The 25,614-nt window shown below is 37.3% G+C and overlaps 1 protein-coding gene across 2 annotated transcripts in view; it reads left to right on the plus strand.

The window, feature by feature from the left end:
* Positions 1-25,614, plus strand: part of LOC135198027 (uncharacterized) — a 441,956-nt gene that overhangs the window by 375,238 nt on the left and 41,104 nt on the right. The gene's annotated exons all lie outside the window — the stretch shown is intronic.

A 25,614-nucleotide genomic window follows, 5' to 3' on the forward strand; every position in this document is an offset into this window, starting at 1 on the left:
TCGCTACCAGACTTTGATCTCATAGAAGATGAATTCATTAAAATGTTATTTTTTATTCGAAAAAAATATTTTTTACGCTCAATCCTCGGAAACGTAATCAGTCCTAGATAATAATAGCAAAGTACATTGCAAGAAGGGTATAAAAACGCAAACTATCTTGAGTGAATAACCTTGTACTTAGGTTTTTTTTTGTCATCCGTTATTTTTTTCTTGTTCAATGACGTTAATTTTTTTTGTCTGGAATTAAATGGAAATTTTTTTAGATTGAAATTTTCGTCGAAGACTTTTCGAATATACTTTGAAAGAGGATTGATGAGTGCATACACCGTATCCTCGTGAATTTTAGTTAACTCTCTCTCTCTCAGTTTTTGCTTTCCTCTGTAATCATCCACGATTTTAGTTTTTTAAACGATTTTTTTGCCTGAAATGAATGTTGTTCGGATGCGCGGTTTATTTCAAACCTGACTATTCTTGAGTAGTCAGCCCTTGATTAGCTAGGAAGTCATTTTCGCTGTGAGAGTATACTCTTTGGCCCTTCTACATTCATTCTTCTTCCCTGCGAACCCGATCTTGCAGATCACCGCTAACTTAGGGCTCACCAAGCACCTACATCACTGAGGTGTGCATTGTTGAAATTGTAGTTATGCAGAAATAGGATAGAGACAGAAATCGTAGTTATGCAGAAATACGATAGACAGAAATCGTAGTTATGCAGAAATACGATAAACAGAAATCGTAGTTATGCAGGAATACGATAGACAGAAATACGAGACAGAAATCGTAGTTATGCAGGAATACGATAGATAGGAATCGTAGTTATGCAGGAATACGATAGACAGAAATCGTTGTTATGCAGGAATACGATAGATAGGAATTGTAGTTATGCAGGAATACGATAGCCAGAAATCGTAGTTATGCAGAAATACGATGGACAGAAATCGTAATATGCAGGAATACGTTTGACAGAAATTGTAGCTATGCAGGAATACGATAGACAGAAATCGTAGTTATGCAGGAATACGATAGACAGAAATCGTAGTTATGCAGGAATACGATAGACAGAAATCGAAGTTATGCCGAAATAGGAGACAGAAATCGTTGTTATGCAGGAATACGATTGACAGGAATCGTGGTTATGCAGAAATACCTTAGACAAAAATCATAGTTATGCAGAAATACGATGGACAGAAATTGTCATTATGCAGGAATACGATAGACAGAAATCGTAGTTATGCAGAAATACGATAGAAAAAATCGTAGTTATGCAGGAATATGATAGACAGAAATCTCAGTTATGCAGGAATACGATAGAAAGAAATCGTAGTTTTGCAGAAATACGATAGACAGGAATAATAGTTATGCAGAAATACCGTAGATAGAAATCGTAGTCATGCAGGAATACGGTCGACAGAAATCGTAGTTATGCAGGAATACGATAGAAAGAAATCGTAGTTATGCAGAAATACGATAGACAGGAATTGTAGTTATGCAGATCACAGTTGAATCTTCACGCACCGGAGAAACAGTTCAATTCTACCCGCAGTCCATTTTTGTCTTGAACCACAGACTTCGGCAACCCCGCTCGTTTTGCCCCGAAGGCGTCGTTAATTGACGTGAAACACGATCTGGATTGGCACACTGAAGATGCATTTGCCTCGGCCTCAGTTCAAAACCTCCCTTGGACAAGGCATTCCTTATGGCGGTCGATATGTTACGCTCGTTTTTCTCGCTTTCTGATGCTTCCTCTGCCGCGTCTGCATTCCTCCATGTGGGGTTGGGCAGAGCTGAGCTACCAGTAGGTCTTTCTCTATTATCAGTTTTTTTTTTCTTTCTTTCTTTCTTTTTATTTCTTTTTCTTTTTTTTCTTTTAACGAGTGATATTCCAGGTGTGATAATAGTTTCCAGCATATTATTTAATATTTAATTTTAATCTTTGCTTTTTCTTTGATCTGCGCCAAAAATAAAGATTCGTAAATTTATATAAAATTTTTAGGTTTTTTCTTTAGTCCTTAGATAAATCATGGTTATTGTTGTCAGTACTATTATGCAGTGGGTGTCCTCTTGCTCTCCGTTCATTAAATGATATATGTGACTTTTTAATTCTTTTTTTTTAACAGCGCCCATTCAAATGTTTTGAAAGGTTACCTTCTATATACTTACTCGTGTGAGATCGGAAGCCTCACATGCCTTAATGCTTCATCGCCGTTGTATTTACTTTTCTCGTACTTTGGAAAAGTTAGAATGCGAATTATTTTCTTCAACTATATTCCCGATAATAATATAATAATAATAATAATGATCAGCAGCATCGTCCTACCATGCAAAATGTAATGTTTATCCATAGAATAAGTTTTCCTGTGTGTAACGTCCACTGCTGCAACGACCACCCAAGGGTCTGATCGATAGTGTACGAGAAATGCAGCCCAGGTCTCGCCTCCATCGTTACTGGCCCCTTTATGATTTTGCAGAATGAAGAAGATGCGCCTTTGTCCTAGTCAAGTTTAAACGTGGCTGTAACTACCCGTTGTCCTGACTCTCTCCTGTGTAACCGGCTTATTTGACGGTATATTGGAAAATTGGCTACAGTAATTAATGATTTTGAAGCAGACTACCTCTATTTGCTATATCAAACCTCCATATTTTTTCTCTGTTTTATTCCGTTAATTAATGAACTATACCTTAATTTCAAAGATGTTAACGCGACAAACATTTAGAAATGAAATTGATAACGAACCATATAAAGCTAGCCGTTTATCGTTAACGACTTATTGCAAAATTCTGACTCTCAAAAGTCAAGACCCTGATTTCTTTTATAAGATTTTTTACTGTCAATTCAGTGATGCATCTCGAGCGCCTATTTCCATCTGATAATTTTATTTTCCTTTTGAATATCAAAATGCTTGCATTGAATATAACTTTCTTGAGAATGAAGTGGCCTTAATTGTAGATTTTGAAAAACCAGTTGTAGTTAAAGACAGAAAAATAGAACTTTTTAGCTTCAAATTCATGTGGCCATAAACACATTCACCCATTATTATTATTATTATTATTATTATTATTATTATTATTATTATTGGCCTGTCTTGCTCAATTTTATTCTTTTGGTAATGCTTATTTGATTCAAAATAGCACTACTCCTTTCCTAATAAAACCAATTATTTCACTTCAATAGACGTATTTACTGTAGGGTAAATTAATAAATTACCTGCGAATTGATACCAGTCAGTCTGTGTATCTTTTAGTATATTTTTGATAGCCCTGTGCCATAGCTGCTTACATTATGTTTAGTATAGTGATTATAGTTCTGTGAAGGTAACGCGGGAAAGTTGTTGGTAATTTTGATGAGTGTCAAGTTATTTGTCAGCTGTAATGTTGCACTTCATTGTTGATTGACATTTTGTTTTTTAATGAGATTAACCCGGCCTTATGTCACCATGGGCCTTTGTCCGCAGGCTGCTTGTAGAGTGGTATAGCGTTTGAGGGAATAAGTCATGGTGTAGACCTCTGGACTCGGGCGGCGGCACTCGTATGAAATGGAAACATACGATTTAGCCAAGGAAATAGCTGCTTTTATTTTTAACATTTTTGGCTACGAAGTTGCCGAATGAGCGAGAGGTGATATTTGACCGGTCGATGAGGGGACAGCACCTATTAAACAGCCCCTGGTCTAATGAGTCATCGCAGCGAGGACTCATCGATGTGGTGTTTAAACGCAGGTTCATCAAGTGCATTCGAACGGACGCCCATCATGTAACCAGGGGAGAAACAACCTCCTTTACCATACACCTTTAATTTATGGAATTGTCATTGATTTCCCGTATGCCTTGTGAGACGCATGGAGGGTGTGCAACGCCACTCACCCCTCCCCGTCTCCCCCTCCCCCATCCACCTTCCTACACCCACTCCTCAATCATAACAACCAGTCAACACTCTTCCCCCCCCCCCCCCCACCCCCCCCCCCCCCTCCCAAAGTTGAAGATGAAATGAAAGTACCGTTGTTGTCTTTGCAACAGAGAGAGAGAGAGAGAGAGAGAGAGAGAGAGAGAGAGAGAGAGAGAGAGATTTCAGGTTGTCTTTTCTTAAGAATTTCGTGTCTAGATCATTCATTTATTTTAGAACAGGAAAAATTCAAATTTACTTGTGATTAACTCTCATGTAGTTTTCGTGATTCTTACGTTGATAAATCAATTTGTGTAATTTAACTAACCTTACTAATGCATAGGGGTTTTGTTGGTCTCTAACACCACGTCTGATTCCATGTTTGTACGAAGATGCGGAAGCTGTTGAGTCAGAATCAAGACCGATTTCGAGGCTCAGTATTGAACTTCGGTGACTACATTGAACACCGGAGCTTGTCCTCCAGTGCAGCTAATACTGGAGAGAAAGCGCAGCTTTGGAACAGTTTTGCGAAATATATTCCGATTCTCGAATCGAGACAGCTTCTTTGATATAGGCTTTCCAAGTTTTGATTCTCTCATGAGTCTAGGTTCATATTAAGTTGCTTCGGAAGGTCAAGTAAACCGGTGTCACATATAATTTGTGCTCCGTTGAATTTGGACTCACCAATCATTAATTTACTTATAAAAGTAACCCCCCATTCGTTTTTGAACGTATGATTTGCACTCCCCATTCCATATTATAGCGCCATAAACACTCCCTCTGTATAATAAGCACTCCCCGAGTTTCTATGTGAATTGTAAGTATGCCGAGATCTCTAAAAGCCAAGCCAAGCCAAGCCAAGCCATTCCATGCCAAGCACTAAAAGCCAAGCAAAACCATGCCATGCCAATAATTCTTAAAACCAAGCCAAGCCAAGCCAAGCTAAGCCAAGCCATGCCACGCCATCCCATGCCAAACGCTCTAAAAGCCAAGCTAAGCCATGCCAAGCCAAGCCAAACCATGCCATGTCAAACATTCTAAAAGCCAAGCCAAGCCAAGGAAAGCCAAGCCAAGCCAAGCCAAGCCAAAAAGCCCTCTAAAAGCCAAGCCAAGCCATGCCAAGCACTCTAAAAGCCAAGCCAAGCCAAGCCCTGCCAAGCTCTCCAAAAGCCAAAGCCAAACCAAGCCATGGCCAAGCACTCTAAAAAGCCAAAGCCAACCAAAGCCAAGCCAAGCTATGCCAAGCACTCAAATGCCAAAGCCAAGGCCAAGCCAAGCCAGGCCCAAGCCCCCCTTTCTTTAAAAGCCAAGCCAAGCCAACAACCACTAAAAAGCCAAGCCATGCCAAGCACCAAAAGCCAAAGCCAATGCCAAGCACTCTAAAAAGCCAAGCCAAGCCAAGCCAAGCCAAGCACTCTAAAATGCCAAGCCCAAGCCAAGGCCAAAGCCAAGCCAAGGCCAAGCCAACCAAGCACTCCTAAAAGCAAGCCCGGCCAAGCCCACTCTAAAAGCCAAGCCAAGCCAAAGCCAAGCCAAGCACTCTAAATGCCAAAGCCAAAGCCAAAGCCATTGCCAAAGCACTCTAAAAGCCAAGGCCAAGCCAAAGCAAGCCAAGCCAAGCCACTCTAAAAAAGCCAAGCCAAGCCAAAGGCCAAGCCAAGCAGTCTAAAAGCCAAGCCAAGCCAAGCCCATGCCAAGCACGCTAAAAAAGCCAAGCCAGCCAAGCACTCTAAAAGCCAAGCCAAAAACCAAAGCCAGCCAAGCACCTAAAAGCCAACCAAGCCAAGCCAAACCAAGCCCATGCCAAGACTCTAAAAAGGCCAACCAAGCCAAACAAAGCATGCCAAGCACTCTAAAAAGCCAAAGCCAAGCCAAACCAAGCTAAAAACCAAGCCAAACCAAGCCAGCCAAAGCCCACTTATAAAGCCAAGCCAAACCAAGCTATGCCAAGCACTCTAAAAGCCAAGCCAAGCCAACCCAAACCAAGCCATGCCAAGCACTCTAAAAGCCAAGCCAAGCCAAGCCAAGCCAAGCCAAGCCAAGCCAAGCCCTCTAAAAGCCAAGTCAAGCCAATCAAGCCAAACCAAGCCATGCCAAGCACTCTAAAAGCCAAGCCAAGCCAAGCCACGATACGTCATGCCAAGCCAAGCCAAGCCAAGCCATGCTAAGCCATGCCAAGCCTAGCCAAGCACTCTAAAATCCAAGTCAAGCCAAGCCAAGCCAAGCCAAACCAAGCTAAACCAAGCCAAGCCAAGCCAAGCCAAGCCAAAGCCTAGCCAAGTCAAACCATGCCATGCCAAGCACTCTAAAAGCCAAGTCAAACCAAGCCATGCCAAGCCAAGCTAAGCCAAGTCAAGCCATGCCAAGAACTCTAAAAGCCAAGCCACGCCAAAGCCAAGCCACGCCAAGCCAAGCCAAGCCAAGCCAAGCCAAGCACTCTAAAAGCCAAGTCAAGCCAAGCCAAGCCTCGCCAAGCCAAGCCAAAGCCAAGCCAAGAACCAAGCCAAGCCAAGCCAAGCCAAGCCTAGCCAAGTCAAACCATGCCATGCCAAAAACTCTAAAAGCCAAGCCAAGCCACGCCACGCCTCGCCACGCCAAGCCACGCCAAGCCAAGCCAAGCCAAGCCAAGCCAAGCCACGCCAAGCCAAGCCAAGCCAAGCCAAGCACTCGGAAAGCCAAGCCAAGCCAAGTCAAGCCATGACAAGAACTCTAAAAGCCAAGTCGAGCCAAACCATGCCATGCCAAGCACTATAAACCAAGCCAAGCCAAGCCAAGTTAAGCCAAGCTGAGGGTGGGAGGGGAGTGGGAATTACATCTATAATAATGACTGTGGATGTGCAAATAATTCCAGGGAAGTCTATATTTTACGTATAATAATGACTGGGGAGTGCATATTGGGGAGTGCATATCAAACGCTACACCGGCATTAAGTTGCTTAACCAGAAAAGACAAGTAACGACAGTTTGATTTTAACGACGACCTGCTAATGGAAACTAACAAGGAAATAAATATAACAACCAATTAGACATATTAATATATGTGTTTATATACTCGTACATAGTTCACACTGTTAGTACAAAGATTCCTTTTAAATGAAGTAGTGTAAAACGTTGCTTATTGCAGATATGCTAAACATAGATGTAGCCTTTTTTTTGGAGTACTTGTACCTCAGCCTTGTTTCTGATTAGCTTGAGAACTAGTGTCAGACGAATTTGATGTTGAATATTTCTTCTTTTTCTTCTGAAGATTAGTAGCGAAAACGCAAACCTTGTTTATTTTATTTTGTTGTATCCGACTTGCTATAAATTAGATGTAAATCTTTAACTGCTCCCATCAGAGCCAACTGTTCGTAATTATAATCAGATATTTGGCGAGCACAAATTTAGGCTAAGTGAAATTACTAGAACTGCTCAGCCATAAAATATAATTTAAGCAGGTTATGTAAAGAAGTTCTCTCTCTCTCTCTCTCTCTCTCTCTCTCTCTCTCTTCTGTGGTTTCATATCGTAGTGGCTGTGTTCATCTCTGTGTACTGCCAGCATTCGATCCCTGATCTTGTAGAAAAGGGACAATACGGAGCTGTCCCAGAAAATTCACTGTTGGGTATTTAAGCGGTGAATTCAGTACTTAGTTGTCAGTCGACTGTTCTTGGTCGCAGGTATGGTTATGGGGAGTGAGAGAGGACTATTAAAATGTATACCATTATTAAAACGGGAGGGCCTCTCTCTCTCTCTCTCTCTCTCTCTCTCTCTCTCCTCTATATATATATATATATATATATATATATATATATATATATATATATATATATATATATATATATATATATTGGAATGTCGGCATTTGGTTTTACGATTTTCGCAAGCGACAGTGAATGTTGTGAGTTTCTTAGTCTTTAGGTTTCCGTCGTTGTAGAAAGTTTAACGTCCTTAATACCATACGGTAATTAGAAATTGTAAGTTTATATATTATCCGAATCTTCTATACAATTATTGTTTAAGGTTTTTGAAATCACAATGAAATTAAGGTGCTCAAGCAAACGGTTTTAATGTTAATTTCAAATATTTTCCTTGTCATTATTGCTACCACCACAAATGATGATGATAATAATGTATTCTTACTAGAGATAGGCTCAAGCAATGCTGTCTTACGTAGTATAAAAAAAGTTACAGAGATTTTCATCTTTTCATGATTGTGGTGTCACTTATAGTATTGTTATATAAATGAAACTTTAAGACGCTGAAAAGCTTTCTGATGAGCTGCTTCTTTCAGTGGAAGATACCTTTTACTTTCCTCCGATCTGTATTGGTGACTTGCTTGTGATAAGATGAAGGAGGCCGTGAATGGACGCAGGAGGAACTGACGCCAGACAGACCTTGAGGAAAGGAGATGATGCGAGTTCCGTAAATGACTTGATTTCAAGTTTACCAGTTGTCCCAAAACACACAAAGATTGACTGCAAGGATCTTTAGGCCAAGTCTGCGGATTCCCCAGGAAAGTTTTGAGGATTTGACCCAGCTACCGGAGGGAGGACATGGTCGGACTCGAACTTTGCTTCATTTACATAATGTCATCTGCGCTGGTCGAAGGGATTACGGCAGTCGTGTCATTTATCGAGGGAGTCGCAAGGGGAACGCATCTTCCACTTTCTTTTTCTCTTTTGCATTGCTCTATCGACGCGCCGTATCTATTCGATTCATTTGTAATTTAGAAATTAAAGGCACCATAACTTTTTTGTAGTGGAGAACTACCGTCATCAGAAAAGCCAGCTTCTGTTATTCGATCAGTTTTCAGGAATGTAAAAGAATAGAGTGTTTGAGTGCGTGGAAGATAGAGAGAGCGGTGAAATGCCCTCTATGTTTGTGAATTTTCTCATGCACTGGAAGAGGTTTGCAGACGGCTTCATCCAGTAGTTTAAAAGTATGTATGTATGTGTGTGTATATATATATATATATATATATATATATATATATATATATATATATATATTTATGTGTGTGTGTTTATAGTTTCCTAAGTGAATAGAAAATAAGATTCTTTCAGGCTAAAGTAACTTGGTAAGATTAAAAACGTTGCTTAATCTTTAATTCAGTCTCATGCTTCTAGATAGTGATGGAAAATTGGCAGGTATCAACATATATATATATATATATATATATATATATATATATATATATATATATATATATATATATATATATATATGTTGATACCTGCCAATTTTTTGTCACTATCTAGAAGCTTGAGACTGAATTACAGATTAAGCAACGTTTTTAACCTTACCAAGTTATTTTACCCTTAAAGAACATTTTCTATTCACTTAGGAAACTGAAAGAAAGAAAAAAAATTCCCTGGAATGAGAACGCTGTAATTGCTTGTACTCCCGATGTCTTTGTGATTTAGCAGTCCCTGGAGAGTGTAGGACATGATACCATTGAGATTCCCTGCTGCATTAAACGGATTGTTAGCTCAGACTGACAGGTTTTATTCACTTAAGAAATTCGCTATAATATCCTTTGACGAGGTAATGTTTGGATTCTCCACCATTCAGAAAGACTCATTGTTACCGCCCCGATTTGATTCAGTTCAAGGATATAGTAATGTTATTGATGGCGAGGCGAGGCACTTCCATTTTTGCAGTACCTCTGCTGTAATATTACCTTTTTGCGGACACCAATTACGCTTACCGATGTTTAGCGCTGATCAGTATGCGTAGTCAGCGCCTCAGTGGCGTGATAGGTATGATCTTGGCCTGCCATCTCGGTGGCCGCGAGTTCGATTCTCGAGCATTCCGCTAAGGGGTTAGAGATGCGTATTTCTGGTGATAGAAGTTCGCTCTCGACGTGGTTCGGAAGGCACGTAAAGCTGTTGGTCCCGTTGCTGAATACCACTGGTTCCATGCAACATAAAAACACCATTCAAACAAACAAACAAACAAGTATGCGTAGTTGTTTTTGCTTACTTTGGCAGTAAGGTTACAAACTACTTTGTTGTTTGTTGTTGTAGTGGGGGGTAGGAAAGGGCTATAGATAGCCTAAAAAGGTCTGAAAAATGTGTTTTGTGTTGAGTTAATGGTACATGAATTTTAGGATAGAATATTTATGATTTATTTATAAAAATGAAAGTGTAAAAAATAAGTAATGTGCATATTAAACAGTATACAGAAAAATTATTTCTAATAAAATACGCCGTATTTATTTTAATTCTCGTTGGGAAACAAGGCTCTATTTGACCCTAGATTTTAGTGCATTTGAATTTATGTGGTGTCCTGAAATTAAGCTATGCTTCTGTCAATTATTTTGGGTTTTCACTTATACCTGAGACTATATAAACGTGTATAATTTCTGTCCTTTTTATTTTATCCTTTTTGTTAGTATGAGTATTAATTACGAAGACCACTTCATGTTAAGTTAGGAATATAATGTTTACAACTTATATGTGAGGGAAAAATCTTGTACACGGCCTGAGTAAGCTGGAGGCCGGATCACACCTTGTTCATGTTAAGAGACCCATTTCGTTGTCATTTTAAAGCTAAATACGGTAATTTTATTGTAAAAAATGTCAAAAAGTGATCTCAACAGAAAGTTGTCGTTTTCCTATAGAAAAATATTGTTCGCTAAAATAGATTATTATATACATAGAGTTTTTCACACCTACTATTCTTCAATAAGATGTAAGAATATAAAAGAAAAATTATGCTTGACTACATTATATAGTTCCTTATCAGACTAAGTAAATTTAGATTTCATGCCAGAGTATTAGAGTGTGGTAAAAAATAAAATAACATATATATGCATATATATATATATATATATATATATATATATATATATATATATATATATATATAGAACGATGATTTTAACCATGCGTTGTTTTTAATAGCAACTTGCAGGGCGGAGGGTAATCTTTAAGATTGATTTTACATAAATCAATAATTTATTACTTAAGATTTAGGTTTTTCCTGATTTCGATCCACCAGCATTGGTAGAAGTAATGGTTGTACATAGCCGGTTCTCTTGAAGATGGTTCCAACCAAAAATAAGGGTGTAGCAGATACTACATAATCGTTATTACTGGTGCATCTTTCCAATTAAAAATGAGGCAGTAGTTTAACTTTTCAGTTACATAGTGCTTATAATAATATGAAGTATATACATTAAGGTAACATGCATTTTGTTGATTGAATATAGAATTTAGGCCAAAGTCCAAGCACTGGGACCTACGAGGTCATTCAGCGCTGAAATGGAAATTGGCAGTAAAAGGTTTGTAAGGTGTAACAGGAGGAAATCCTCGCAGTTGCACTACGAAACAATTTTTAGGGGAGGGTGGGAAGTAAGATGAAGAAAGTATATGAAAGGAGGTAAGTTAAAGGAACGAAAGTGGTTGCAGTTAGGGGCAGAAGACACGCTGCAAAGAACATTAAGTAACGCCTACAATGCACCGCATGAGGTACACTGATGGCACTAGCTCCCTACGAGGATGCATTTTGTTGGCTCTGTGATAGTTAAGCAAACATCCTTACCTGTGTGTTATCTGTTTTACTCTCACAATATATATATATATATAATATATATATATATATATATAGATACAATATATAAATATACGTAAATATATTTATATATTATATATACCTATTATATATATATATATATATAACATATATATATACACACACACACACACACACATATATAAATATATATACACACACACACACACACACACACACACACACACACACACACACTACACACACAAGGGGTAACGCGAGTTTATGCAAATATTTTGGGAAATGAAAGAAAAGTCATTCTGAGCAAAAATATACTATAAACATATGCATCTTAAGGCTTCGTTTGTTGGCGAGTTGAACTTTTGAAATAACCGCTTATCATTAACACTGTTCTAGTGTAAGTAAGATGGTGTACGGGATGTCGGAGTAGTCAGGGACATGGGGAGTGGGATGGAGCTGATCAATTCGCTTGTTTCTCTCAAGTCTCGCTTTTTCCGCCAAGATAAGTGAGTGTGTCTGGATTACAAAATCATTTAATGTCAAATTCCTGATTCAAATTGAGAGCAAGAAACTGTAGACAATTCCTTACTGTTCTAGCAATGTGAAATAGGCAGATATGTTTATTTATGGTTTTGCATCAGTTCAATTTCTAGATTACACGGTTGTGAACTCCGCTGTTAAATAAAGAAAAAAAACTACTAAAATCGACAGTTAGGCCGATGTGAAAAAATACCTCTAAATCAAATGTATTCTTTAGATACTGAACACATGGAAAAATGCATGGATCATTGAAACCTTCTCCTTCTCCATCAATGGCATTCACTGGACTCAAATAAAGGAAAGAAAAGCAAGCCTAATGGAATCTCCCCTTCATCAAAGATAGGCTTATTCATTGCACGCCGATCAAAGATGTAAGACTTACTATCATATAATCTCTCCTTCTCCGTCAGAAGTATTCATCACACACCAATCAAAGGAAAAAAACCTATGAAAACGCTTTCGTCTCTGTCAGATGAAAAAGAATGGGAAGATTATTGAAAATTCCCTTCTTTCGTTTCTGCCAGGGGTAGCCTATTCGTACAGTCTTCGAAAGAGGTAAAAAAGCTAACATTATTCAAAGTGCAGTATCCTTTCATCATGACTACTAACTCATTCAGCATAGGCGTAGGCTAGTCCTGACTCCTGATTCAACAATTCCGTGGCGAGGCGGCAGGGCAAAGTGCGCTAGAATTCAACGAACGCAAATAGATATTGGCAGGCAACATTCACACTTCTTTTTTGATAAGTGAAGCTAATCATTAGAATTAGATTATTTTTAGAAAACGTTTCACGGTTCCAGATGACGCTGTGAGAAATTCATATATAGAAAGCATTAAAAGTTTCAGTGGCCTTCCTGGTGAAATTGGCTGTAAAGCAGGTTTTCCTCTTGTCCTACGTAGTTCGAGTTCTTAACATAGTTTGCAAGTTTGTTTCTCGTCTCCTTAGGAAAAGCTTTTACAAAGCAATATATAAATTGCGTTAGTTGAACCCTTGTGGATTTATTGCCGAGAGTTCTACACGTGAGAGACCCCTAATCACTAAGTAGTTAATTCACTACTTAGATCAACACAGACACAGTGGATTTATTTTGTGAAACTGAATGAGTTTAGTAAGTCTCAAAGACTTTTCATTATCTGAGTATTTCTGTTCGTTACTTGCATTAAAGAATTATCATCATCTCACGTCTACTCTTCAAAATAAAAGAGCATAATGGTTACTTATAGTCATCTATAAGAAATAGCATAACAGCCAATCTAAGGTTAGCAGCTGGTTCATGCATTGAAAATAACTCAAGGACGCTGGGAATGTTGAACAACATACAAGTGGTATGTTGCGTGTTCCGGCCGTTATAAATGGAAAATTTGTTGTTTCCTGCATGATTAAGCATCTCTCTCTCTCTCTCTCTCTCTCTCTCTCTCTCTCTCTCTCTCTCTCTCTCTGCAGTTTCTGTATATTTAAACATCTCATTCTCTCACTCTTGTTTCCTGTACGCTTAAACATTCTCTCTCTCTCTCTCTCTCTCTCTCTCTCTCTCTCTCTCTCTCTCTCTCTCTCTCTGCTGTGCTACAGACATTGCTCAGCTTTTTTCTGAAAATGGCTGTTGTCTTGAGAGCCATTTTTATTTTTATTTTATTTTGAAGTATTTTATATATATATATATATATATATATATCATATATAATATATATTATATATATATATATATATATATAATATATGGGGATACAATCCACAATGAAGTAAAATCCTCTTGTAGTTTAAAATATATATTTCTTGTACAGGATTAAAGCTTTCGACCATCAACTGTGGTCTTGTTCACTAAAAAAGATTTTTTAGTAAACAAGACCACACACAGTTCATGGTCGAAAGCTTTAATCCTGTACAAGAAATATATATTTTAAACTACAAGAGGATTTTACTTCATTGTGGATTGTATCCCCATTTACTTAGAGGTACGACATAGTACCTCGGTTCTGCATATATATATATATATATATATATATATATATATATATATATATATATATATATGTGTGTGTGTGTGTGTGTATATATATATTATATATTATATATATATATATATATATATATATATATATATATATATATATGTATATATAAATATCTGGATATATGTGAAGCTCAAGTCGTTCCCTCTGATATTTATAATGAAAGCTGTCTCTCATTATCGAGTTATTTTCTAATTTCTCTTTCTTTTCTCGAAAATTTGAGCGTGATTTATTTGAATGGTGTGAACGTTTTTCTTTCCTATCTAGTTAAGCATATTTATACATTTTCGGTATATTTTGGAGTTTCGAAGTCATTCACTGGGGTATCTTGAGTCCACCAGTTTATCGCTGATATCAGTAAATTAGTTGATATATTCGCTGTATCACCCAGCTTACAAGGTTAATAAAATGCGGCTTCACTGTTGTACTTCGAAAATATTCGCGTATCCAGTCTATTCATTTGCATACGCTAAGGCCCGCGTTTCCTGGAACTCAAAACCAGTTGAAGTTTCTTCCCCTCATTTTGATACGCTGGAAGCACTTTCTTTATGTTCAAATATTACACTGTGTTTCCTTTATCTGGCAATGCAAATGTTGGAACATATGTTGATTCTGGGCTCACCCGACAAACGACGTTCATAAACCACAGTGCAAAAATTCCCGTAACATGAAGTTAAGCGTCGTTTGTCATCCGTCAGCCCGGCCATTGTATATATAGCTGCAGCTTTGGCTGCTCGGTTCCTGGAACGGAGTTAGCGCTCATGAATTGATTCCCTTCAGTTCTGGGAATCGAGGTTGTAGGACGGACTTTACGATGTCCGCTTGTTTACGTAATTGAAGCGTTTCCTTACAAGAACTCGTATATTGTTTTTATTCGGGCCGTTTTACATAGTGTGGCGTGGCTCTAAGGTGTCGGATATTTTATTCATTTGCTTATGTCTTTATCATTGTATAGTTTCAAGTTAATAAGGTTTTCCCGACACCTGCTTTCGTCATTTTAGCGCGGTCTGTCAGTCAACTAGTATATTTCATTTTTAGCAGGTACGTCTCTTAAGCGTTCTTTCAAAAACTCATCAAAGTATTGGGCACATGGTCTACAACATTTTAATACATTTGCAGAAAGGTTTATTATTATTATTATGATTATTATTATTATTATTATTATTATTATTATTATTATTATTATTATTATTACTACTACTACTTTGCAAGGCAGGCATCTACATAATAGAATGCCCTATGAAAGAAAAAACAGTAAGGGGCAATATAAATAGAGAAAGATAGAAAGAAAATTAAATATGTATATATATATATATATATATATATATACATATATATATATATATAGATATATACTATATATATATATATATATATATACATGCACATATACATATACATATACAAAAAGAACACCAATTTATAAGTGATGGAATTTATAAGTATTTGTTTACATGGCTCTTAAATAGTATATATCAAGCCTATAGCTAGTTCGCTTGGCAAACCAGCAAGAAAGATCGATTCCCATTATTATTTAGTACTTTAAATGTTAAACAATATCAAATACTTATATATATATATATATATATATATATATATATATATATATATATATATATATATATAAGTATTTGATATTGTTTAACATTTAAAGTACTGGATAATAATGGGAATCGATCTTTCTTGCTGGTTTGCCAAGCGAACTAGCTATTGGCGTGATATATACTATTTAAGAGCCATGTAAACAAATACTAAAAATTCCATCACTTATAAATTGGTGTTCTTTTTGTATATGTATATGTGTATGTGCATGTATGTATATATATATTTTTTTCATTCTTTCTTTAATTATTTATATTGCCCTCACTGTTTTCTCTTTCATGGGGCATTCTATTATGTAGAAGCCTGCCTTGCAGAGTAGCAGTAGTAAAAGAATAATAATAATAATAATAATAATAATAATAATAATAATAATAATAATAATAATAATAAACCTTTCTGCAAATGTGTAAAATTGTTGTAGACCATGTGCCCAATATTTTGATGAGTTTTTGAATGAACGGGCAAGTGACGTACCTGCTAAAAAGTAAATATACCAGTTGACTGACAGACCGCGTTAAAACCATGGTCATAGAGGAAGGAAAAACCTTACTAACTTGAAAGTATACAATGATAAAGACATAAGCAAATAAATAAAATATCCGACACCTTAGAGCCACGCCACACTATGTAAAAACGGGCCCCCGACTAAAAACAATATACGAGTTCTTGTAAGGAAACGCTTCAATTACGTAAACAAGCGGACATCGTAAAGTCCATCCTACAACCTCGATATATATATATAGATATATATATATATATATATGTTATATATATATATATATATATAACTTCTGAGGTTAAGTGTTTTTCCGAGAAGAAAATCACCGAGGCTCGTGATGCATAAGCATTATCATTTGGAAGTATAATGATAATAGATAAAGTTGAATTTTCATATATTACAAAGTTGTTTTTCAGACATGTAAATCACAAGTTTTGGGTTTTAAGAATAGGTTGTCACATTTTATGATATGTAGTTTCAGGACGTTATTTGACGTTAGCTTGAATTTCTTTCCAATAGAATCGAAGTTTATATACAATAAATGCTTCAACATTTGACTCATGTTTTTTTTGTTTTTTTTTATTTGGCCGCTCATTATAGCTATTTACCTGGCTGACTTCACCATACCAGTTAAATCCCAGCTACAATTTCTAAGGTATCTTAGAAAACATTTAGGTTATCTTACTTGAACTTAGGCAAGGCACAGAATTACTCAATTACTCGATAAGAATGAATGAAGGCAGTGAGTATTTAGTTACCTGATGCTCAGCGTTGTGTAAACATGCATCGGTGTAAACATGTTTAATATTTACAGCGTTTAAAAGTGACTTCATGTATACCAAGGAGTAATTCCTGATAGTTGTATTGGAAGTTCAGTATCTTATACATCCGTGACTATCATTGAATGAAATCCGATGGGCGATGAAACCGTAATATTTCGATACGGTCCTTTCGATATTAGATGAGGGAATCTGCGTTTTTTCCATCAAATTTCTCTCGGTTTAACTGGACAGCTAACCAGACAGAACTTTTTCTGTTTTTGTAAAGTAAACTCTTACTCAACACCTCTTGGATGCTAGCCTTCGCAATACTTCAGTCATGTTGGTGCGTTTTTATGGTTTGTTTTTGGCTCAAAATGTCCTGAAAAAAAGCTTTCGCTTATTTTGTCAAATATCGAAAACCCGAAAGCGAAAACTTCCGACGGACGGAGATCTATCGTTCCACTGAAAAAGGGAATTGGACGGCGGCGATGCCTGTAGTTCTATGCGTGGTTTGATTTCTATCCCATGGCGTCACGGGCACCAAATATTCTATGACAGTTCAAGTTCGATATGGTTGGGGGACGAATTGTTCAGTGTTTCAGAAATGAGAGTTGGGTTTCAGTGGTATCATAATTCGAGATTCCGTAGTTCCGTCGAAATTTCCCCTCCCCCCCCTTTTTGACACCTCTTTTGTTTTGCTTTAGCTCACACTGTTATCGGTGTCTTTTATTTCTTAATTTCTTTTTTCTTACTTCAAACACCGTCTTTATGAGACACTTTGATAGTGTCTGGTGCATTGGGAATTGTCTATTTCCCATTCACGAAGAATCAGTGCCACCACGACCCATATTGCAGAACTCGAAAGCTTTCGAAAATAAAAGGTAAGTTTCGAGGAAATAAAAAGGCGAAATCTTTGTAGGTAAGTTTTAGGGAAAACAGAATGTCAAATATAGTTTACTTTATAAGGTCGACCCCGTTGGAGCTCGGGAGTGAAAAACGGCTTTTTATTCGAAAAATGGGAGAATCAGAATAAGTGCAATAAGCCTGAAGTGTTTTTATTATCAAATCCTGCTCGTTTTTCTGCGACACTATCTTTTTTTGTTTCCTTTCTAAATTTGTTTTGCTTTGTGGGCGTGAGTTCATCTCAAGTCATTATACGTTCGAGTGTCGGTGCAGTGATCTTTGTAAACGAAAAATTTCGTTAGGTAATTATTCACCATTGGATTTTTTTTGCTTCCTCTTTGCATCCATGATGATGATGATGATGATGATGATGATGATGATGATGATGATAATGATGATAATTATTATTATTATCATTAGGTTCTGTCATTTAGGCAGTCCTCCCAATTATTTCAAGATTTTGGGTTTATTCCTAATCGTGAGGTGAAAATTGGAAAAATGTGAAAATTGGAAAAATATGAATCCAACGAAGTTGGACAGCCATCAGTCCAGGGAGAAAGACCAAAGAGAAGGAAGGAAAAGTAAAAGGAAGTAAGAAATGCAGCTGAGGACAGAACGAACAATGCCAAGATGAGTACCGTCTAGAGTTATCTTGTGAAATGAATTTATGACACGGTGGAGTTACCTTTCTTCGTAGGGGGAACTGCCTTACCAAATCCAAAGAGAAGGTCTTAAAGGACCGATGTATATTTAGTTAATTTATAGGTGATTGGTCCCAGGTTTTTACTCTAACACTGACTTTGTAGTTAATACGTTTAGCAGCTGCTTGAATAAGACATGAAGGTTTAGATATCTAAAGATATGAGTTCATTCTTTGTTGTACTTAGTTTAGTACATTTTTATCCTATCGGCAGCTCTGCAATGACTCGTCCTGAATGACTTGAAAATCACAGCACACACACACACACACACACACACACACACATATAATATATAATATATATATATATATATATATATATATATACCTATACATCATATATATATATATATATGTATATATGTATAATAATATAACATACATACATACATCATACATACATTACCTACATACATACAACATATCATATACATACAACATTACAATACATACAAATATATATATATATATATATATATATATATATATATAACCTCAGTCAGATACGCGAACACTACGTATACTTAATAACCATATTAGCCTCTCAACTTCTATATGTAGTAATGTTAACGACAGCCACTGAATGCATTTAATGTCAAAATATATGGTGTGTGTGTGAGGGAGTAGGAGACATATTTATTAAATTTTTTTAGCAAATGACTCTATTTTAGATCTTTTAAATCAAAACAAATTTTCCTGCAGGCGAGACTACTCACCTAATTATGAAAATATTGATTTGTGATGAATGCTATGCAATGCTACCTCACCTCCCGACCAATCATTGCAGACACAGCAAAGACATCTCTCGCTGGTCCATTAAGAGCCTATGATGAGATATAAGATTTGGCTGATTCTTCCTTTCATGTCAGGAGCTCATGATGGTAATACGAATGGAAATGCGTCCCTTGTTACTAGGTATCCTCCTTAGTGACATATCAATCAATGCAGTAGTTATCAGTGTGTTGCATGCAACATTTGGCCTTGTTGCCAGACTTCTCAGTATTTTGAATAATTTTTGAACTTTTTTTTACTTTTTTCTTGTTGCTGACAGGCGGGGTTTGTAATTTTTCTCTTCAAGTTTTTATCTTTGATTGTCAGTGTCGTGTCACTGACGAAAAACTAATGATTCCTTTGTTTAATTAGTATTGTGCGGATTTGTGAAAATAGGAAGTACTTACATGTATGTATTAGTTTGGTCTATTTTGCTTCTTATTTGACCCTATGCCAGTCGTAATTCGGTATATTTAATTTAAGAGGATATTCTATTCAAAATGAATTAATATTGGCTGCCTATGTTTTGAATAAGTAGATAAAGCCGAATGTATTGTAGTGAAACGTTTCATTGTCTGTATGTATGTATGTGTATGCATATATATATATATATATATATATATATATATATATATATATATATATATAATGTGTGTATGTATGTATATAAACAGTATAGTGGTATATGGAGAGTGATGAGAATGTATGGTAAAGAAGATAAGTTACCATAGGTAATTTAAAACTCTGTTGTGGAAGAGCAGCATTAATTAAGGGATAAGTAGAGGGGAAAGTGACCAAAGCTAGATTTTGTTCTCTCCACGGCTGTTCAATATCCTTGTGGATGGAGTGATGCTCGATGTCAGAGATGTGAGCGGTAAGTTGTGACAGAAGAAAATGAATCGTGAATGGGGAGTTGAATGGCTGATATCTATCTGCAGGTGATACCGTACTCATCATCGATAGCAAAGAGAATCTGCAGGGGAACTGCAAAATTTCCCCGCAAGGAGAAAGTTGAATGTAAGTGTGAACAAGATCAACATTATGAAAGCAACCGATGACCACAAAGATGGAGTAATGGATGGCATAAGGATGAAAATGGTTGATTCGTGTAGTAAGTGTTTGGGAATAAATATAGCATGTGATGGCAGGATGAGAGAAGAGGGTAGATGCAGAATAGGTTTTAGCGAGAAAGTTATGACGGCTTTTGCAACGACTTAATATTCTATCGTAACCAAAGTGACTGTGTGCGGGAATTGCTGAGTCATCTCTCCTTCATGAAGTGAAGTTTGATATTGAATATGAATGAAAGAAAACGGGCTGAAACTGTCTAGAAGACGTACCTTTTACAATGAATTAAAAGAGCTAGAAATGTAGAATTTTCAGAAATGGTAAAACGGTCAGTGTATGTGAGAGGGTGGATCACAAGTTTTTTGGGTTGGTCGGATAGATGGCATGAAAGAGGTATTGGAAATGAAGGGAATCAATGTCCAGGAAAATAGCATATGTGCAAAATAAACGTGAATAACGCAGTGTATGTAGAGTATTAAACGCAATGCTAATGAGCTTCCTTTGTAGATGTACGAGTAGCTTCTGTACAGAACTTAATCAACTATACAGCATTCAAAATGTGATACCGGTAGTGACAGTTCTCGTTTCATTTGGGGTCATACCCTTCAGGGAAACATATAAAGCGATGTTCGTCCATAAAGTAGTTGATTTTTTCTGTGTTGGACTTCCACTGCCATCATCACTCTAGCCAAGGTCCTTTGCATATATTCTCACTATACTATATTTAAAGGACCTTGACTCTACCTGGGATCGGTACGATTGTTTTCCACCAGCTTGAAGGTACTTTGTCCAACCTTCGGGTGAGTACCTTTAGCGTCCACTGGGTCAGGACGATGATACACTCCGGGGCCAACCTCTCTTGTCATTGACCATAATGCAATTCTTTGAATGGAGATGCCTTTGTGCGACGGCAAGTGTTAAAACGGAATATATGACCCCCGACATTCTCATCACCATCACTTTTCACTGTGTGAGTACACCAGTATGTATGTATGTGTGTGTGTGTGTATATATATATATATATATCATATATATATATATATATATATAGATATATATATATATATATATATATATATATAATATATATATAGCTTCAGAATAATAATGATATGCATACAGATCAACGTGAAAGTAACATTCAGTTGTAAAGCCATGATATGATATAAAAGGCATAGAAAATGCAAAAAATATGTAAACTTTGAACAAATTTCGTAATGAGAAATATGTGTTACAAAGGAGAGGAAAAGAGGGTCGCTTTTAATTTAGTGAAGTACCCGGGTTACCAAGGCAACATTGCATTTGTTTTCTAGATTTAATCCCGACTTCATAATTAGAGTTATTGGGAGGCTCTTTCATAATTTTGCCTGGCGTGTATGGGAAGGACCATGTATAATGCTGTGCTGCGTTACGTTGGGGAGTGTTGTAGCTTAGCTTAACGTGGAAAGTTGTTGTTGTATGTAAACAAACCTACGAGATAGTATATATTTGTTATATGTATGCTGTATTATAAATGGAGTGTTTGGCCGTTACTATTTCTTAGTTTTAGTTTTCACGATTTCCGTTATATCATGAGGCAGACGAGTTCATTGTTGAGATCATATATATACTCGTGTATATATATATAATATTATATATATATATATATATATATATATGTATATATATATAGACATATATATATATATATATATATATATGTGTGTGTGTGTGTGGGTGTGTGTGGTGTGTGTGTGTGTGTGTGTGTGTTTACAATAAATGCATTTCGTATTTCTTACTCCAAAGACAATTGCATGCCTTTGTAAGGGAAGTTTTTCCTTAAGAAGGACATTTTGAAAAGTGGAAATGAGGCTGTCCCACTCACGGAGAAAATATATCGGAATATTTTTGTAACAGATTTGTTACTTTGATAACACTCTCTTTCTTCAGTTTATTTTTAGCTCTCTTAAGGTTGTCTTGCCGGAAGCTGTCTTTTTCGGTTTCCTATATTTCGGGTTCCCTTTTTTCTTGAAATGTAAGGTCTGTGATGGCTTTGACCTTGTGTTGTAGCACGTTTGCTCTCTTTTTTTAGACTGTTTGGCAAATACAGATAGTTCATTTGACTACTACTGCTACTCATACTACTTTTCAGAAACAAAACGCGTTGGCTATGAATGATTTTCCATATTGTTTTGAATATAACTTCTTGCTTCATGAGTAGAAGTTTTCATCTCTTCATTCAGCCTCGCATCATTTCGTCTTAAATTCCTGATGGGCCAAGCCTTTTAGTAATAGTTCTATTTTCCTCTTTCCTTCCAACGAGATATTTGATAACTTCTTTTATCAAAGTATAGTTCGCCCAACCCTCTGTCACAAGTAAAAATGTTGTGGGGGGCTTATGTCCCACGCGTCACAGTAGCTCGGCGTTCTAATGTTATTATCCCTCTGCTGAAGCCAGTCATGTTTTGTTTGATTACTGGAAACACCAACCATTTTTTTTCTCGTTTGGTCAGATTTTTTTTTATTTTGTGGGAGGGAGGAGATGGACAGCGTTGTCAACTTCACATATCACGTTGAAAAGGTTAAAGTACATTTATCATTGCAGATTACCTTTGTTTGAAAAAATATTGAGATAATTCTGCAGGATAAATATTGTCTCTAGAAATTAGAGCGCTTATATATATTTTTTTTATTCAACCGGGAATTGCGGTATTTCGAAATTAAAAGGGGAAAAATGAACGGAGGTTAATTTTCTCGAATTAGGGCATCACCGTTTATCATACAGAGAACTGTTAGACTATTTTCCGCGTTAAAAATGATTTTCTTGGTCGTGATTTCAAAAACTGGTAATGATAATGTCAATGAATATTTTGATTTTGTCTTTATAGTAAACAGAGGTGTTACCATAATTTATGCAATGATATTGCATTGCCCCCAAACATTATGATTGAAAAATACGAGAAAACCATTTTAGTGAACATCCCTTAACCTAATTATCAGACGAACTTTTGATAGTATCTGCAAGGAAGCTCATTGGAATACAATGTGAAACGTCTTTGTTCAGGTCAAACCTTCGAGTGCGGCGTACTATTTACTGCATAGCTTCAGGTTTAATCAGTAAATGAATTGAATGCAGAAAGAGGACTGTGATATTCCAGTCAAACAACTGGTATTCACAGTCAAGCATGATGAGAACATTAAGGAGATGGACATGACTGAATCAACGAACTGGGAAATCGGAACCGCGATCGCTTGGGAATGCTAATATTCGCGGGAATTTCACCCTCTTACGCGAGCATGATCTTTGCAGGGCCAGTGGGCGGCTAAGTTTCCAACCTCATAAACGCCGATGGACTCCATTGCAAATCAGCGGACTGGGTAGCCCTTGGCAGCTACCGATCTCCATAGAGCTTGCACAGGCGTGCACGCCTAAGGCCTCTGCATGGTGGTCTTTGGTTTGGATCATAACAAACATTCAGCCCGACTGAGGCGACCAAATTACGCGCACGCTGTAAGCAGTGATATTTCTTTGGTGCCATTCATTCATTCATTCATTCATACTATTACGATTCACATAGCAATTGGATATTTCTCTTTCGCACTGGCTTTCCTTCTAACAAAATTCCCCCTCCCACTACCCCCCACCCCCCGACCTCATCCGGGGCCTCTGGCTCTGCTCTGCCCGAGGACGTCCTCGTCTAAGTCCATCTATGGCGTATACGCATGCATCTGTTGGGTCTTCTCTTCGCGGGTGTCTTGGATTAGTTAGTAAATCGCAACCTCTTTCTGAAACAATATTCCCCCTCCTCCCTCCCCATCTCCAACACCACCACCTCCTCCTCCTCCTCCTCTCCAACACCACCTTCTCCTCCTACGCCGCCGCCGCCATCACCACCTTTTATGGAATATACCTATTGGAACGCCTCTTGTGATTCCTATTAGTTGGAATGGTACGCGTTCGCATTCCTGAAATTTTTGCAGCCTTTTTTTTTTTTTATCTTTGAGTGAGAATAAAAAAAATGTCGAAAAGAATAGAAGTTGAACGGGAAAATACTGCATGTCCAAGCTTCACCCTCGTGAATACTTCAGGTGGTCGGTGTTGTTCTGGGAGCGAACAGCCGGTCGGTTACAGTAGGATGGCTGAGGGAGCCTGGATGCTGGGAGGAGGAGGAGTAGTCATTGCTGGGGTCGTAGGTGGAAAGGGGGATCTGAAAGGGTGGGATTTGAGTGAGGGGGTGAGGCAGAATATTTCAGGGGGATTGTGTCAGGGCGGGAGGTGTGGGGGATGTGATTGTTCAGGGAGTAGACGCCTTTGGGGAACTCCTCACTTGCTTTGTGCTTTGGAGGGAAAAGGTGTCAAGTCTGTCGGGGGTTGAGCTCGGATGAGGTGAAAGGTGAGAGGATAAGCCTACAGGTCAACGCTTCGGGTCAATGTGGCGAAGATGGTGAATGTTACTTCTCCCCCCCTCCCCCCACCCCACGCTCGCCCGGCCCCACATCCCCCCCTTACCCCAGCCTCCTCCTACCCGCTCCCCGGCCCCCCCCTTACCCCAGCCTCCTCCCACCCGCCTACCGAGTCCAGTAAAGTTTTCTCTATTTTATTGCGATTAGCTACAAGGATTTAAAGTATTGCCTTATACTGAACCAAAAAGTATATACAATATTTATATATATATATATATATATATATATATATATATATGTGTGTGTGTGTGTGTGTGTGTGTGTGCGTGTGTGTGTGTGTGTGCGTGCATATATATAGGTTTGTGTAGGGGTAGTTGCCAAAGAGCACCTTAGCAACTCAAGTTAGGGTTATCCAGTTTCATTACAAAATGCTGTAATTGTCCTCTTAAGCCTTGTGTTTATCAAATGAGATTTAACATTTTACCAGATAATTCAATCGCGCGCAATATCATAGCAGCACCGAATAGTCAGTATTTTAAGATTATTCTTATCGCTGAAAACATTTAAAATCATATGGGTCGTGATTTCACAAGGTACGTGGTTTGCATATGCTTTTCTCTGCAAGTATCTATATTATATGCGATGCACCTTCATTCTAAGAGTGTTGTTACCTCGTTGCAACTCCCTTCTGTTACGAGTCCTCTCGACAAAGCCTTGGCCTTTTTCAACTACTAACGGATTTTATCCTCGTTCTCATTTGAAGGAACTTGGTTCAATAAATTATCAGCCAGGAATACTCGTATGTTCCTGGGTAACTATATTTTACGATGCTTGAATGTATGGCCAACTGCAGGTTTTAATTTCTGTTAATTTGTAATTAGAATTAGACAATAATTATATATATATATATATATATATATATATATATATATATATATATATATATATATATATATATACATATACGTGTGTGTGTGTGTGTGC

The sequence above is a fragment of the Macrobrachium nipponense genome, chromosome 21, assembly GCF_015104395.2.
Source record: "Macrobrachium nipponense isolate FS-2020 chromosome 21, ASM1510439v2, whole genome shotgun sequence".
Lineage (NCBI taxonomy): Eukaryota > Metazoa > Arthropoda > Malacostraca > Decapoda > Palaemonidae > Macrobrachium > Macrobrachium nipponense.